Consider the following 17999-nt stretch of genomic DNA (forward strand, 5'->3'; position numbering starts at 1 on the left):
AGATCTGGCAGTACAAAGTACTGACAAGGATATTGAACAGCTAGAACTGTTTTTTCTTTTGTTTTTTGTTCTTTTTAAAAATTCTTTCTTTTGTTCTTTTTTTTTCCCCACTAGAACTTTCATACACTGCTGTTAGAAGTGTGAACAAGTTCACTTTGGGAAACTATGTTGAGTATTTACATTAACAATAACCTAGTGTGGAGTTTCCTCAAAAAGTTAAAAATGCTACTGCCTTTTCACCCAGCAATCCCGCTGCTAGGAATATATTCTAAGAAACACAAAAACACTAATTAGAAAGAATATATGCATCCCTGTGTTTATTATAGTTTTAGATCTGGAAATAGCCAAGATCTGGAAACAGCCCAAGTGCCCTTCAGCAGATGAGTGGATAAAAAAACTTGAGGTACATTTACATAATGAATACTACTCGGCCAGAAAAAAACGGAAGAATCTTACGCTTTGCAACAGCATGGATGGACCTGGAGATTATTATGCTAAGTGAGAAAGTCAGGCAGAGAAAGGAAAGTACTATGTATCTCACTTATAAGTGGAATCTAATGAACAAATTAAACTGATGAACAAAATAGAAACAGAGGCAAAGATAACATGGAACAGACTGACAGCTGTCAGAGGGGAGGTGATTGAGGGACCAGATGAAAGAGGGTGAAGCGAAGGGATTAACCAAAAAACATACATATGTAACACATAGACACAGACAACTGTGTAGTGATAGCCAGAGGGAAAGGGGCCCTGAAGGGTGGGTGAAGGTGGGCAAAGAGAGGGAAAGAGACTTTGCTTTGGGCAATTATGGGTACACGATGCAGTATGCAGGTGATGTTTTACTGACTTGTACAATTGAAAGCTGTATGGTTTTGTGAACCAGTGTCACCACAATAAATTCAATTTTTCAAAAAACTATCAAAGTCATAAAAGGCAAACTATCCTAAATTGGAGAAGGCTAAGGCGACATGACAACTAAAGGAATATGTGATCCTAGGTTGAATCCTGGACCAGAAAAGAGACATTAGTGGGATGTCCCATAAGGGGGATATTAAGTGTTCCCCTTAAGATGAGGAACAAGACAGGGATGTCCACTTTGACCACTCTCATTCAACAGAGTACTAGAAGTCCTAGCCATAGCAATCAGAGAAGAAAAAGACATAAAAGGCATCCAAAGTGGAAAGGAAGAAGTAAAACTGTCTTTCATTGCAGATGACAGGATGCTGTACATAGAGAACCCAAAAGATTCCACCAAGAAACTACTAGAACTGATCAATGAATTCAGCAAAGTAGCAGGATATAAAATTAATATCCAGAAGTCATTTTCATTTTAATATGCCAATAATGAACTAACAGAAAGGGAAATTAAGAAAACAATCCCGTTCACTATTGCTTCATAAAGAATAAAATACCTAGGAATAAATCTAACCAAGGATATAAAAGACATCTACTCAGAAGATTATAGACACTGGAGAAAGAAATTGAAGAAGATACAAATAAGTGGAAACACATACAGTGTTCATGGATAGGAAGAATTAGCATCATTAAAATGTCCACACTCCCCAAAGCAATCTATAGATTCAACACAATTCCTCAAGATTCTGATGACGTATTTCACAGAACTAGAACAAATATTTTAAAAAATTATATGGAAGCACAAAAGGCCCCACATACCAACAGTGTTCCTGAGAAAGAAGAACAAAGTTGGAGGAATTTGTTCTACCTAATATCAAACTATACTATAAGGCCTATAGCAATCAAATCAGCTTTGCATTGGCATTAAAAACAGACACATAGATCACTGGAACAGAATAGAGAGCCCAGAAATAAACCCACACCTTTATAGTCAATTAATATTTGACAGAAGAAGCAAGCACATATAATGGGCCAAAGAAAGTTTATTCAATAAATGGTGTTGGGAAAATTGGACAGAATATGTTCAGAAAAATGAACATATTACAAATCACCTTATTATATCACACACAAGAATAAATTCAAAATGGATTACAGACTTAAATGTTAGACCCCAAACCATAAAAATCTTACAAGAAAACATAGGCAGTAAAATTTCAGACATTGCTCTTAACAATATTTTTAGTGATATATCTCCTAAGGCAAGGGAAACAAAAGAAAAAATAAACAAATGAGACGATATCAAACTGAAAGTTTTTGCACAGCAAAGGAAACCATCAACAAAATAAAGACAACCCATGGAATAGGAGAACATATTTGCCAATACATCTGATAAGGGATTAATACCCAAAATTTATAAAGAACTTACAAAACTCAACACCAAAAAAAAAATCCAATAAAAAAATGGGCAAAGAACCTGAATAGACACTTCACTAAGGAGGACATAGAGATGGCCAATACACATATGGAAAGATGTTCAACGTCATTGATCATCAGAGAAATGCAAATTAAAGCCACAATGAGATATCACCTCCCACCTGTCAGAGTGACTGTCATCAATAAAGCAATAAACGAGTGCTAGCAGGGATGTCAAGAAAGGGGAACCCTTTTGCACTGTAGGTGGGAATGTAGATTGGTGAACCATGTGGAAAGCAGTATGAATATACTTCAAAAAAAGAAAAAATGGAACTGCCTTTTGACCCAGTGATCCCACTTCTGGGAATTTATCTGTATAAACCCAACACACTCTTTGAAAGAACATAAGCATTCCAATGTTCATTGCAGCATTGTTTACAGTTGCCAAGATATGGGGTCATCCCAAGTGTCCATAGTAGATGAGTGGAGGAAACAACTATGGGACATTCACACAATGGAATACTACTCAGCTGTAAAAAAAGAAGAAAATGTTATGATTTGCCACAGCATGGATGGACCTGGAGAATCTTATGCTAAGTGAAATAAGCCAGTCAGAGAAAAACAAATACCACATGTTTTCACTGATATGTGGAATCTAATGAAGAAACTGAACTAACAAGCAAAACAGACACAGACTCATAGACAGCAGGATGACAGCTATGGAGAGGGGCGAGTTTAGGGAGAGAGAGATCAAGCAAAGAGGTAAAAGGACTCATGGACATGGGCAACAGTGTCGTGATTGCAGGAGAGGGGGCACAGGTATAAGGAGGCTAAGTGGCAATGGAAAAAATACAATAAAAAATTCTCTTAGTGAAAAAAATTTCAATTTCCTGGAAGACTGCAAAACGCACCTGGAATAGTTCTTTGCTCAGAAAGATAAAAGGCAATTATGAAGTTGCCTGAAAGATGGCAGAAGGTAGTGGAACAAAATGGTGGATATGTTTTTCAGTAAAGTTATTGGTGAAAATGAAAAATGTGTCTTTAATTTTTATTTAAAAACCAAATAAACTTTTTGGCCATTAACATTTGGGGAAACTGGGTAAAGGGTATGGGAATTCTTCATAGTATTGTTGCAGCTTATGATTGAAATTATTTGGAAAAAAACACAACAATTCAGCCATTTCCCTCCTAAGTATATACATACTCAGTAGAAATTTGTGAACATGTGTTAATGCATGCAACACTCATTAATGAGAACATTAATGAGAACTAATGAGAACATTCATAGCAGTATTATTTGTAGTAGCCCCAAACTAGAAACAACCCAGATGCCTATTAACAGTAAAATGGATAAATAAATTGTGGAATCTGTATGAGAGGAACTATACACAATGACATGGATACAACCGGCAAATATGTTTAATGACACAAATCAGAAACAAAAAATGACTTCATGGAATAATTTAATTAATGTTATAATGCTATAATTCACCTTTTAGGACCTTGAATTTTTTCTCTCTACTTTTTTTTGCAGTGTTATTTAATTACATTGAGAAGAAAACTGACAACCTTTAGATAATTGTGTATAATTTAGGTCATAGATCAGAAAAAATCAGTATAAATATAATTTTCAGCATTTAAGAATACTTTTCAAAGAAATATTTTTTAGACTCTCTGCCTACAGAAAACTATTATACAGGGTAGGGAAAAAGTAGGTTTACAATTGCAATACAGGTAAATAATATAATAAGTAATAAGTAATAATACAAGAATAAACTGTTTAATGTACTCACACCTGTACACCATTTTTGCCCCACCTTGTATACAGCTCTGTAAGACATTTGCCTTTTATAAATGATTAACAGATTTTATTTCATCCCATGTAAGTCTCCTAAAGTCCCCAAATAGATGTCCTACCTGATTTTGTCTGTCCTTTTGGGGTCACAGTGCAGCGCTGTCTAAAAATAGACAGAGATTAGTAGGAAGCCTAGGTTACAAATACTTTTATGTGATTTTTGAAATGAGGGTGGCATAAATTACATATACTTGTAATAGTGTAATTCAGTTCCAGAAAATTACCTGATATTTCTGTTGAAGATCATTTTACACTGCTATCAAAATGTGAAATGCTGTGATAGTAAAAGACCCATATCAAACAAACATCATCTTTCTGAAATCTTACAGTTTTTCTGACAGATTTGATTCCTCTTTGCTTTCTTAATGTCTTGAACTTTAGTAATACAGCTTAATAAGTAATATAATATTTTACACCTTATTTTCATTAAACTTGAGAGGCATTATGATGGAATTACCTGGTTTTTTTTGTATCTCAAGAAAATGCCCACGTGATTTAAAGAATGAATGAATGAAAGGGCTTCAGATATAGTTTTCTACATTTTATTAGTAATTTTCTACATTTTGTTATAGTACTTTACTCTTAAAAAAATCATCAAAGTGGTATGAACCACACCAGCAGCGGACTATAAAGATAGTAGGAGCTAATACAGGCCTAAGTGTGGCTTCTTACATAAATAAGATGATATAGTTCACACAATTAGTTTATTAAGTACACTTCTGTTGTTTTTTCCTCCACTCAGAATATTTTTTCCATGTAATTATATAAAGTCTGTATGGTCAAGAAATATTTCTTATTTTTAGATGTATAAACACATGCATTTGGAATTTGTGGTCCATGACAGGTCCAGACCCTCTTGTTTGAAATTTAAGCAATGTTCTCTCTCTCAATCATTGAAAATGACTTATTAGTGGCTCTCTTAATTGGATATTTTTCATTCTTCCACCATTTGCTCTTTTTCTTTAGAAAGCTCATATAAACCTCCTGTTGGCCCTTATCATCCAAATGTCTGTCTTCCCCCTTTCTTTCGCTTCCATGCCTGGCAAATTATAGGCACTTAAGTATTTATTTAAATGAATCAATACATGGATGAAACTATTTAAGTGGTACTGCCATGGTGGAAAGGTGGAAATAATATTGATGTGGGGAAGAACTTCTAAACCTGTTTAATTCAGTGTGTCATGCCCAATCCATCTACTTTTGTTTTGTCTTGTTTTGTGTCACAGTCCTGCCACTGAAAACCTCTGAGAAACTTGAATTATATCTAGACTAAAATTAGCATTATTAGAAAAAGAGAATTTTCTGGTAGGACTATCAGAAAAGCAGTATGTGCAGCTCTGTTATTTGCTTTTGTACATATGTTGAACAGATTTTATTTAGTTCCATTTTAATACTCTAAAGCCTAGAAGTAGATTTTAAACATGATGTTTGGCCTATCCTTATAATGTCACATGCAATGGTTTCTAAAAATACACACGGAATAGTAAAAGTCTTAGATTTCAAGTACCTTTATGTGATTTGGGGATTAAGAAGGTATAAATTACATAGCCTTATACTAGTGTAAGTCAACCTCAGAAGTTAAAAGATACTTCAAATAAAGACTAATTTAAACTGCTGTTACTAAGTGCTGTCATAGATACTGACAGACTCAGATTAGTTATATATTTGTAAAACTTTAGAGATCTTCCTCAATATAATTGTCTTGCTTTTATATGTGCTTTAACAATAGGGGCTTCAATAATACAATGTATTAATTACTATAATAATAAAGTTACACATCTATTCTTATTAAACTTAGAGGCTCTGAGAACTAGAATTCTAAATTCATTTTTTATGTCCTATATAGATGCCAAAGTGTTGGTTGTATAAATGAAAGAATGTACCTCAGAATATGTGACTCTGAATTTTATTAGATTACTAATAATTAAGTCTCAGATATCTCTGAAAAGATTAAAAGTTAATGTGAATCTAAATGGATCTCTTTACCAAATGAGAAATGGTGAGATAATACTTCATGTTCATTAAGTTTCACTTCTTATCTTTCTTTCTGTAAGCATAGAACAAGTTCTATATATAGTTATATAGCATCCATAAAGACAAAATAGACGAAAAAGACATTCATAGACATTTCTTATTTTTAACTATGAAATCAAGTGTATATGGAAGGTGTTTGAGGCCCATTACTGGTTTATAATTTACTAATAATTAAATCAAATGGACCATTTTTTGTTACTGAAAATTGCATCAGACTTAGAACTTTTAAATTTCAGTTTGATTGTTCCTTCCTCCTTCCTCCTCTCCCTTTTTCTGGCCCTTTTCCCATCCAGCCTCCCAATCCCATCTCTCTTGGTCCATTCTTGCTCCTCTGTCTCATCAGTCTTTGTTTTGTTTCATATACTCTTGCTTCTCTTTTTGAATAGAGATTGGAATGTGATATGAGTTAACTTTTAAAACAATCACTTGGACTGGGTAGAAAAGGGGTATCAGGCAAAGGGCAGACATAGGAACAGCACTTAGGAGGCTACTATACATACCTTGAGGAGAGAGAATGGTGGTATGGATAAGAACGGTAATAGTGAAAATGATAGGAACACTTGGAATCTGGATAGAAATTTAAAAGGTGATATAGCAAAGGAAGTGGGCTTACTAAATCTGGACTCTAGAGTGGAAGTGTAGGCTGAAAATACGAATTTGGGAGTCACCAGCACATAGATGGTATTCCTATGATAGATAAAAGAAGGAACAGCCTTTACTTTGAATGAACAGAAGGAATGCTAAACAGAAGGCTACAAAGAAGGCTGGAGAGAGAGAGAAGTAAAAAAAAAAAGGGAAGGGTGGAATGACATTTGGATAGAAGCAAAGAATAAATGTATGCATTTCTAGAAGGGCAGATGGATAGAAGGGAGGGGGGAAGGGAAGTCAGATAAATGGGACAAACAGCAATGTCATATGGGGGAGAGAAGCATAACCAGTTATGGCCAATGAACTGTGTAAGGAAGTGCGTGACTGAGACAGTGTAAGGTCTCTGTATACTTCTGGTTTTCCCCCTGCTCTCAAGGAGCCCCTTTGTTCAAATTACAGAGCCACAAGATCAAAACAGCTGGAATGGTAAAGTCACCACTTGGAGAATAACTGCCTAGAGCTGCTGTGAACTCAGCATGAGCAAGATAAAAACTTTTGTTTTGTCACGCCATTTATTTGGATGTTGTTTGTTAACCAACATAAGTATATTCTATTCTGACCAATCAGGTGACACTTTGGCCTGAGTAGCTTCAAGGATGGGACTCATTATTAACTAAGATTGGGAGAGGAAAGAGAAGGTTTAAGGGGACTTTCAAAGGGAGATGTTAAATGGGCAGAATAGGCAGTAGGGTATCCAAAAAAAAATTCTTCTATGACCACTCTGTAAAATTATCCTCTCGTCCAATATCCGTCTACCCTATTTTAGTTTCCTCCATAGAAATTTTCACGACTGAAATACACTAGTGGTTCAAGAGCTTAGCATCTGGAACCAGCAGATTGAATGGGTTTAAAATTCTGGCTCTGCTACTTTTCTCTTTGTGAGTCCTTGGGAAAATTACTTAACCTTTCTATGCCTCAACTTTCTCATTTGTAAGTGAGGGAAATACTTGTATCAAAGGGTTGTTATGTTTATGCATGTAGTGTGCTTAGAGCAGTGTACAATATACACTTTCTAAAGATTTGCAGCTGTTGTCATCATGGCTGTCATCATCATCATCAAACACGCAAACTTCATGACTACAGGCACTTAATTTTATTCTCACATTTACCCTAGGGACCACAACAATGTCAGTGGAATCTCAATAGATTTTTGATGGATGGATAGATTGCATTATGTGACACTCACTTTTTTCAGTGGTGTCAGTATGGGAAAGATTTTGACCTTTGGCCTGTGTGACATGTGCTAGGTCATAGATATAAGAAAAGAATTAAAGAATTTTTCAGCATTACTGATGTCTTTTTTTTCACGGGTGAAAATTGAAATTTTATTAAATTATTTTTCCAGCTTTATTGAGTTATAATTGACATATGACTAGTCTTTTTCTGAAGGAAAAAAATTCAAATAGGACTATTAGATTACAGAAAAGCATTACACATAGATCTATCTGGGACAGCATGCTTTTAGCCACATGCTGGACAGATTTTATTTAGTTGTATGTAAATCCTTTAAAGCCTAGAAATACATCTTATACCTGATTTTGGCCTAACCTGGCAGAAGTTTCTAAAATTAGACAAGGATCGCTTCTTGGTCTTTTGGCTAAGATCAAGTGTAGTATCTGTTCTTATCAGTTTAAAATTAGACAAGGAATAATAAGAGGCCTAGATTTTAAATAGCTTTGTGTGATATTTTAGATCAGAGAGGCATAAGTTACATAAATTGTATTAGGGTAAATTGATTCCAGAAATCACCCAGGGTGATTTTAACCCTTTTAAATTATATTATTAATTTTAATAGTTTTCTGTAATTTTTAATATATATTGATAGTATCAATACTCATGTTACCTTTAAATATCATGCTTCTGTTTCTTCTATTACTGCACTTGCTAGGCCTACTAGTACTAGGTTGAATAGAAGTGGTGATGACAAACATCCTTTTCTTCCCAGTCCCAAAAGAAACACTTTCAACATTCACCATTAGATATGATGTTTTCTGTAAGTGTTTCTGGGTGCTCTTTTACACATTAAGGAAGTTGTCATCTAGTCCTAGTTTGTTTGGAGTACACACATCCAAATTAAAATTTTTATTTTATTGCTTAGCTGATTTACTTTGGAAAATATCTTTAATTAGTTTAAGATTCATCATTTTAAGATTTATCACATCACTAAACACAGTGCCACTCATGATATTTGAGTCACCAGTAATACAACCGTATCAGTCTGTTTTTGTAGCTGTTGGATGTAAAAATAATTCTGTATTTAGATGTACACATCCAACTAATTCATTGGCTTCTTGTGCCAAGCCTAGGTATTTACATGCAGAAGAAGTACATGTTACTTCTTTCTAAAATATAAATGACCTTCCTCTAACCAACCTTTCTTATATATTAGAGCAGCATTATGTAATGTTTTAAAATTGTGCATGTAGATATACTATACTGTCTATGAATTTCGTAATTTAGAAGAGGGCATTGCAAAATATTTGTTATAAAAAGGGACATGTGTCATGGTATAGGTCCACTAATTTCATCAGAGCTTTACAAAATACAGAATTTGTTTTTAAAATATGTATTGAATCTTAAACATTAAACTATTCTCCATAGATGAAATGTATATCACCGATATTCTGACAATTTGAATAATGATTAATTTAGATAAAAGCACTAAACATTTGTTGCAAACCAGAAAAAAAGCATATGTAAGCTTTATGCAATTTATAGAGAGACAAATTGCTATTTATAATTTTAAAATTTCTAATAGAACACTATAGACTTTGGTTAATGACTAAGATTCTCTATTTTTTCTTTATTATAGTTAATACGTGCAGAAATTTAATTTTTAAAATTTTATTCTGTTGTTTCATACAGAGGATAAGAAAGGATATTTTACACAGGGTTTTAATTATCTTAATTTATATTCTTTAAATCAGTTCTTTAGAGTCAGCAATGAATTGTTTTGGCTTAGTGATTCAAAGTGTAGTTTTCATTATTGAGCATATGATAAGATATGTTTTTATAAAGTGCAGAACCAGATGGTTTTATTCTGGTATGATACATGTTAATTCATAATGCCTTATTTTCAGCAGCAGAGGGATTATGTTGATCCTACCATTGCCTTTTTTATACTATTTTATAGACAGAACTAGGAATTCTAGTTACATAAAGCAGTTCTCGCACAGGCTGGAAAGTAGGTCATTGTGACTGGGAGTATACCAAACCGCCCATTGGTTGCTATAGCAATGACCTACTTTAAGAAATGATTTCTGTTGATTCATGTTGAGATCATCTTTGGAACTGGTATAAGGAAGCTCACTGCATATACTTTTTTCTACCAGCAGTAAACTAGTGAACTCTAGAGGTTAAAGAAATCCTTAAAATGTTTTAAATGAATAAATATATTTTCTCTCCTAGCACCTCTACAATTTATTTTGAAGTAGTACAGTTAGTGTTGTAATTAAATTAACATGAGAACTGTCTTCTCTGTAGGAAATACAATTATACAAAGGGATGTAGTGAGTTTTATTACCTCGGGCCTATTTAAAAACTAACCTGTTGCATGTATTTAATAGCATTATTGACTGAGCCTTCAAACGATTTGTTTCAAAGGAACAGTAAATATGCCAATTGGAGATCTGAAAATGTATACCTCTTAAGTGTGCCCTGTGTATTTTCAATATATAGTGTATTAAATCATCACATTCAATATTGGATGCCTGTCTGATACACATACACTTATAATATACAAAAGTTGAAATTTGTGTGTTCTCTGGAACACATTAAATCTGAATTGTAACAGAACTCACTTCCCAGTTGAGGGTAAAGGATGAAAGGTTAGATTTTATGTAGCATTCTTTCAGGTCACATTATTCAGCAGTAAAAAAATCTTATCTGCCAGCAAGTTGGTACTTTGAACCTAGATACTGGAGGTTTTATTTTATGGTATCAAGGAAGAATTAAATGCTTAGTTGATTCAGGGCCTTAATTGCTCTGTATCTTACCGTATGTGAGGTCTGTCCAGAAGGTATCCAGCCATGTAATATGAAAAATAGAGACATTTACTGAAGAAGATACAAGACACAAGAAACATTGTACATGGGACAGTGATACCTCAGTCCCCTCAAATTAGGCACCTTGGGACCTCACACAGTTTCCCCAACTGCCATCAGCCGCCCTGTCATATTTTCCTGAATCTCATTGATGGTGTGAAATCTCTTCCCTTTCAAAAGTGGTTTTAGTCTTGGGAAAAGCCAGAAGTCGCAGGGTACCAAATCTGGGCTGTAGAGGTGCTGAGTCACCTGGGTGACTTGATGTTTCACCAAAAAACTCTGCACAAGACACAATGCATGAGCAGGCACGTTGTTGTGATGAAGCTGCCAATCACCAGTTGCCCATAGCTACTGCCTTCTCAATCATCTGAATAGTTTCCAAGGAGGAATGTTCAGGCTTAACACAAAATTTGATGCAGATTTGTTGCTGTACTTGCTCAATCATTTTGAATGTGACATCCACACAGTACACATGTCACTCAACAGTGTCTACTGCCCCCACTTACTAGTATAGTGAAGTCGTCATTGTTCACACATGCACATTATAGTCCACTCTCCTTGACTGCCAGGTTACATTGATGTCACACAAACTATTCTCTTATATTAACAATGGTTCAACTTTTTCTGGACAGACCTCAGTATATTCACATGCACATTTGCCTTGTCACTGGGAAGATTTTCATCAAAACTTTGTCCAAAGTCACATTCAGGGCAAATTATAAGTTCAAGATGATTCTGTATACAGTTGTATATAGACTAATTCATTGTCTTCTGTTTTCATGCCCAGGTATTTGCATATAGAAACAAGTCACTTTTTAAATATATATAAATTATTCCCAAGAGAGAATAATTATAACTTCTGCTTAATGAATATCTACCAGGTGCTAGTGATTGTACTAGGTGATTTTATGCTGTTTATAATCCTTTCAACAGTGTCCATGACAACTCTACAGGTCATTTCATCCTATTTCTAAACTTACATGATGAGATTTGCTTGCCAAATGTGGAAACCAAAACACAGGTTAGGAAACTGTATACTTAGGAATGAGACACAAACACTTTATTTGAAATTCATCAGGAGAAGGTGGTGTGTGTGTGTGTGTGTGTGTGTGAGAGAGAGAGAGAGAGAGAGCGCGCTAGCTATAGTATAAGGTATAGTCTGAAAGTTTCTCTAGGATGAGGTACATTATGTCCTTTGACATTTCAGAGGATGGAGAAGTTACAGCTGGAAGGCTGAAAATTGGTAGGATATGAACTTGAAGAGATGGGAATTGGGAAAGGTATTTAGGCCAAGGGAAGAGCAAGGAGCAAATCCCAGGAGACTGAATGGGGAAAAAAGATGTAGTTTGATTTGGTGGGAGGGAACCAGGAACAGTAGGAAATGAATCTGGAACCGTTAGTTAGGGGCAAAGGAAAAAAATTGTTCTTTATTCTATAAAAATGAGCTTTTGAATACATTTGTACAGGAAAGTGTCCCTCAGGAATATTTGCTATTGTGTATAAAATGGATTAGAGCAGGAAGAGCCTGTTTGTAGGCAGATTTAAGACATTGTAGTAAATAATGCCAGCAAGAGGTAACAAGGTCTAGAATTACTGTAGCAGAATTAGAAGTGATAGGAAGGAAGGGACAAAAAAATACCAGATAACACATATAATCATGGTTCCTATGAATCAGGCACTGTTCTAAGAGCCTCACATAATATTAATTTATTTCTCACAACAATGCTGTGTATGATATAGGTCCTGTTACTATCCCAGTTTTGCAGGTGAAGAAATTAGAACATTTCAGGATCGATTAAAAGATAGTAATTTGGGAAATCTGTGCAATGGGAATATAGTAAAACCATGAAATTCATGCCATTGAAGTATTTCAGTTGCTTTGAGATGTTCACTATGTATTAAGCCAGGTTTACAGTACATACATACAGTATTTCTCCAGCTTTGGTCTACTTTGAAAAAGTATATGCTAATGATCAATTTTATACCTTTTTATGAAGTTTTTAAAAAGTGTATTTCTTCTTCATCCCCCTCCCAAACTCCCATTCCCCAAGGGTAGCTATTGTTAATAGCTTGGTATAATATCCTTCTGGTTATTTTCTTATGCACATATTACATAAGCAGATACATGCAATGTAAATTTTATCAAGATGATACATGCATGTAGTTTTAAAAGTCATAGTGCAAAAAGCCTTACAACAAAGGACAGCATCATTAAGTGTTCTCCATCCTGCTCTGTTTCTTTTCAAGTCTTTTCTATTTAAAATGTTTGAGTGCAAAATAAGCATTATATTGTTAAAAGTACATATATTTGAGTACACTGTATATTTGCAATTCTTATGGGAAATTACAGTGATTTAAATGATAATATCTATTAAAGAAGAACACCATCAGTAACATCTGTCATGGGGATATAAAGTACAGCATAGGAACTATAGTCAATAATATTGTAATAATTATGTGTGGTGGCAAGTCGGTGCTTAAATTGTCATGGGATCACTTCGTAAACTATGTAATTGTCCAACCACTGTGCTGTACACCTGAAACTAATATAAAATAGTATTGAAAGTCAACTGTAACTGAAAATAAAATTTAAAAAAAATAGCATCTGTGGAAGAAAACACCACATCTAAATATATTTTTATTCCTTTGTTTTATAAACTGCCAAAACAAAAATAATTCTTTGGTTGCAAAACTTTTCCTATTGTAATGCATTGCTTCAGTCCATGTCGTTTTCTACAGTGTTTTGTTGTTTCATAAGATGTTTATTGAAAAGCATTAACAATGATTATTCAGCTTGTGAACAAAAAAGGGAAAAATAAAAGACCAGTGATTAATTAATTGAGGTTTACTTATTCATTTAATAAATTAGTTAGGTCCTTTTTTCTTTTCCCATCTTACAGTCTATCATTGACCTGCTTGTACCACATAGAAATATTTCCACCTAAAGTCAAATTGCTATATAGTACCAGCTCTGGTGGAGAAGATACTGAAACTAATGGTACATAAGAGATTTGACAATTATCTCTGCCTTGAATTATCCTCCCAGGATATTTTAGTCTTGTGCTGTTTAGATGTAAGAAACTTAAAATTGCTGGTTCATGCAACTTTAATTTTTGATCTGACTACTAGTGTCTAAAAAGTCTTTTGCCAAGCAAATACATAAAGCTAGTTGTTTCCCAATAAACACTTATCACCAAACACTATAAGCTATTTATAGTTACAGGTAATTTTACAAAACTCATGTACTTTTATTGTACATTGTATAACAACAGCGATCTTTTCCCCCAAAGTATTTGCACATTGGTAGTGATGGGGTGGAGTGTGTTAGGGAGGTAACTAAACCAAGACAGAAAAGGGATGTGGTGAAATGTAAATGTGAGGATATGGACATGTGTTTCTTTTTGCTTAAGAATGACTGTGAGACTACCTAAGATGACATAATGGAATGTCTTTAACATCCTCCTGCAGACAGCACTGTGACCTCCCAAGCCCACAGAGATCATGATTCCTAAAAGGGAAAGAATATCAAACTTGACTAGGTTAGGAAGGTTACCAAAGTCACCAATACTTACATTTATAACAAATTAACAGGAATTTCTTGGTAAAATGATGGGATCAGAATGGGCAAAGAGAACAAAATGATCTGGACAGAACAAGATTCTGAAACAACTCTGTCCAATAGAACTTCATGCATTGATGGAAATGATCTTCACCTGTGCTGTCCAAAATGATAGCTATTAGCCACATATGTGGCTGTTGAGAGGCCTTGAAATGTGGCAAGTGTGACTGAAGAACTATATTTTTTAATATTAATTCATTTAAATGGCTGCATGTGTCAAGTGACTACTACCATACCAGACAATGTAATTCTGAACTATGCCTTTCCATTCATCTTAACACTCCTTCTCATGAGTAAGACACAATCACTATTCTTAAGAACACATGCCCTGTGGAAGAGCAGATAAATATTCACCTTAAGATCAAAAACTTAAGCTAAGTAGAGAGAAAATAAGGTATTTCCAGCTGAGAAGAACAGAATCTAGATGAAATGTTACAGAAAATTACCATGAGGCAAATGATGAGGTTGAACCTTCCAGGGGTGACATCTCTTTCAGATTTGTTCTTGGTAACTGGCTGCTCCATTTATTCACAATAAAAGATGCACAGTAAGTCTTCTGGTACTGCCCCAGAATTTCCCCAGATATCTATCATGTGTAAGCCTTGTTGGTATTTATTTCATTGAAAAAAATCTGTAGCCCCACCTACCTCATGAAATCTTTTTTAAAAAAATTCCATAGGCATTCCAACTGGGGATCAAACCCACAACCTAGGTATGTGCCCTGACAGGGGATTGAATCTGCAACCTTTTGGTGCACCAAATGACACTCCAACCAATTGAGCCATGTAGCCAGGGCTCATGAAATCTTTTTGAAAACAATCAGTCTGGCATACTCTACACACATAGCTAATGCCACATTATTTGACATCTGTATCAGTTGTTTTTTCTCTAATTAGATTAGAAGCTTGAAAATGAGCATTGTGATCCCTCAGACAAGGGTCTGATCTCCAAAATATATAAAGAACTCACATGACTCCACTCTAAAAAGACAAACAACCCAATTAAAAAATGGTCAAAGGACTTGAACAGACACTTCTCCAAGGAAGACATACAGAGGGTCCAGAGACATATGAAAACATGCTGAGTATCAGTAGCCATCAGAGAGATGCAAATTAAAGCCACAATGAGATACCACTTCACACCGGTCAGAATGGCCATCATAAACAAATCAACAAACAAGTGTTGGAGAGATTTGGAGAAAAGGGAACCCTAGTGCACTGTTGGTGGGAATGCAGACTGGTGCAGCCACTATGGAAAACAGTATGGAATTTCCTCAGAAAACTAAAAATGGAACTGCCTTTTGACCTGGCAATTCCACTGCTAGGATTATATCATAAGAGCCCTAAAACACCAATTCAAAAGAACCTATGCACCCCAATGTTCAGAGCAGTACAATTTACAGTAGCCAAGTGCTGGAAGCAACCTAAGTCCCATCAGTAAATGAGTGGATCAAAAAACTACGGTACATTTACACAATGGAATTCTACGCAACAGAAAGAAAGAAGGGGCTCCTGCCTTTTGTGACAGCGTGGATGGACCTGGAGAGCATTATGCTGAGTGAAATAAGCCAGGAAGTAAAAGACAAATATCACATGATCTTACCCTTAACTGAAACCTAATCAACAAAACAAGCAAGGAAAATATAACCAGAGACATTGAAATTAAGAACAAACCGACATGTAACCAGAGAGGAGATAGGAGGGGATAATGAGGGGAAAGGGCTGAAAGGTTTACAACTATAAAGGACACATGGACAAAAACAAGGGGGGGTGGAAACGGGGGAGGGAGGTGAGGATGGCTGGGGTGCGGGAGAGAGGTGGAGGGAAAAGGCAGAAAACTGTACTTGAACAACAATAAATTCAAAAGTATTTAATAAATTTTTTTAAATTAAAAGTACTGTCTTATAAAAAAGAAAGAAAATGAGCATTGTTGTCTCTCTCTTAGACAATTATAACACATTGTTTGCGAGTAGTTTTTATCGTACGCTCTACTACCAGTCAACGTAAAACGTATAAATACATTTCCCACATACAATGTGATAATATCCTCCAATAACATGCTCACATTCTTAAATTACTCATTTGCTTAGAGTGATTAAGTAGGATGTTTCCTTTTTTTTTTCCCGGTAGAAAATGCTGTAGGTTTTTGACGTTGGTTTTTCAGTAAGAACGTGAATTCATTTCATCGTTTACACTATGAGATCTATATTTTATTTATATAATTTTTATATTTACAAATTAAACTTTTGCGAATACTATTATTTAATGAAACTTACTGATTTAATTTAGGAACTTTATTAAAATACTAAGAAACTGACTTCTGGACAAGATGGAGGCGTAGGTGGACACACTGTGCCTCCTTTGCACAACCAAAAGGACAACAACAAATTTAAAAACAAAAAACAACCAGAACTGACAGGAAATCAAGCCGTATGGAAGTCCAACAACCAAGGAGTTAAAGAAGAAACACTCACCCAGACTGGTAGGAGGGGTGGACATGGGCAGCCAGGTGGAGAGGACTCAAGATGGAGGCAGCAGCTGGTGGACCAGGTGGTCCTACATTTTTGCTCAGATAAACGAGGAGGAACAACGGGGAGCGAGATGGACCAAACAACCCAGGGCCCCAGTGCAGGGAAATAAAGCCTCAAAGTCTCTGACTGAAAACACCTGTGGGGGTTGAGGTGGCAGTGGGAGAAACTCCCAGCCTCATAGGAGAGCTCGTTGGAGAGACCTGCAGGGTCCTAGTGTGTACACAAACCCACCCGCCCAGGAATCAGAACCAGAAAGGCTTAATTTGATTGTGGGGAGCGGGAAAGTGGCTGAAAACTGTCAGAGAGCAGAGCAAGCGCCATTGTTCCCTCTTGGACCCTCCCCCACGTACAGCGTTACAATGCGTTGACGTAGGTTGCCCCACCCTGGTGAACATCTAAGGCTCCACCCCTTACTACATAACAGGTGCACCAAGACAAAAAAAAAAAAATGGCTCAAATGAAAGAATAGATCAAAGCTTCAGAAAAAATACAACTAAGCGACGAAGAGATAGCCAACCTATCAGATGTACAGTTCAAACACTGGTAATCAGGATGCTCACAGAATTGATAGAATATGGTCACAAAATAGAGGAAAAAGTGAAGGCTGTGAACAGTGAAATAAAGAAAAATACACAGGGAACCAACAGTGACAGGAAGGAAACCAGGAATCAAATAAATGGTTTGGACCAGAAGGAAGAAAGAAACATTCAAGCAGAACAGAGTGAAGAAACAAGAATTCAAAAAAATGAGGAGAGGCTTAGGAACCTCCAGGACATCTTTAAACGTTCCGACATCTTTAAATGTTCCAACATCTTTAAACGTTCCAACATCAGAATCATAGGGGTACTAGAAGGAGAAGAGGAAGAGCAACAAATTGAAAACTTATTTGAAGAGATAATGAAGGAGAACTTCCCCAATCTGGTACAGGGAATAGACTTTCAGGAAGCCCAGAGAGTCCCAAAAAAGTTGGACCCAAGGAGGAAAACACCAAGGCACATCATA

General features: G+C 35.5%; 1 protein-coding gene and 1 pseudogene across 1 annotated transcript in view; both read left to right on the forward strand.

Annotated features, from left to right (window-relative positions):
* The window catches only part of CRY1 (cryptochrome circadian regulator 1), a 58473-nt gene that overhangs the window by 13508 nt on the left and 26966 nt on the right, over positions 1-17999 (forward strand). The gene's annotated exons all lie outside the window — the stretch shown is intronic.
* LOC123810746 lies at positions 8383-8495 on the forward strand (annotated as a pseudogene).

This window comes from Phyllostomus hastatus, unplaced genomic scaffold, assembly GCF_019186645.2.
Source record: "Phyllostomus hastatus isolate PE091 unplaced genomic scaffold, TTU_PhHast_1.1 phas_scaffold_755, whole genome shotgun sequence".
NCBI lineage: Eukaryota > Metazoa > Chordata > Mammalia > Chiroptera > Phyllostomidae > Phyllostomus > Phyllostomus hastatus.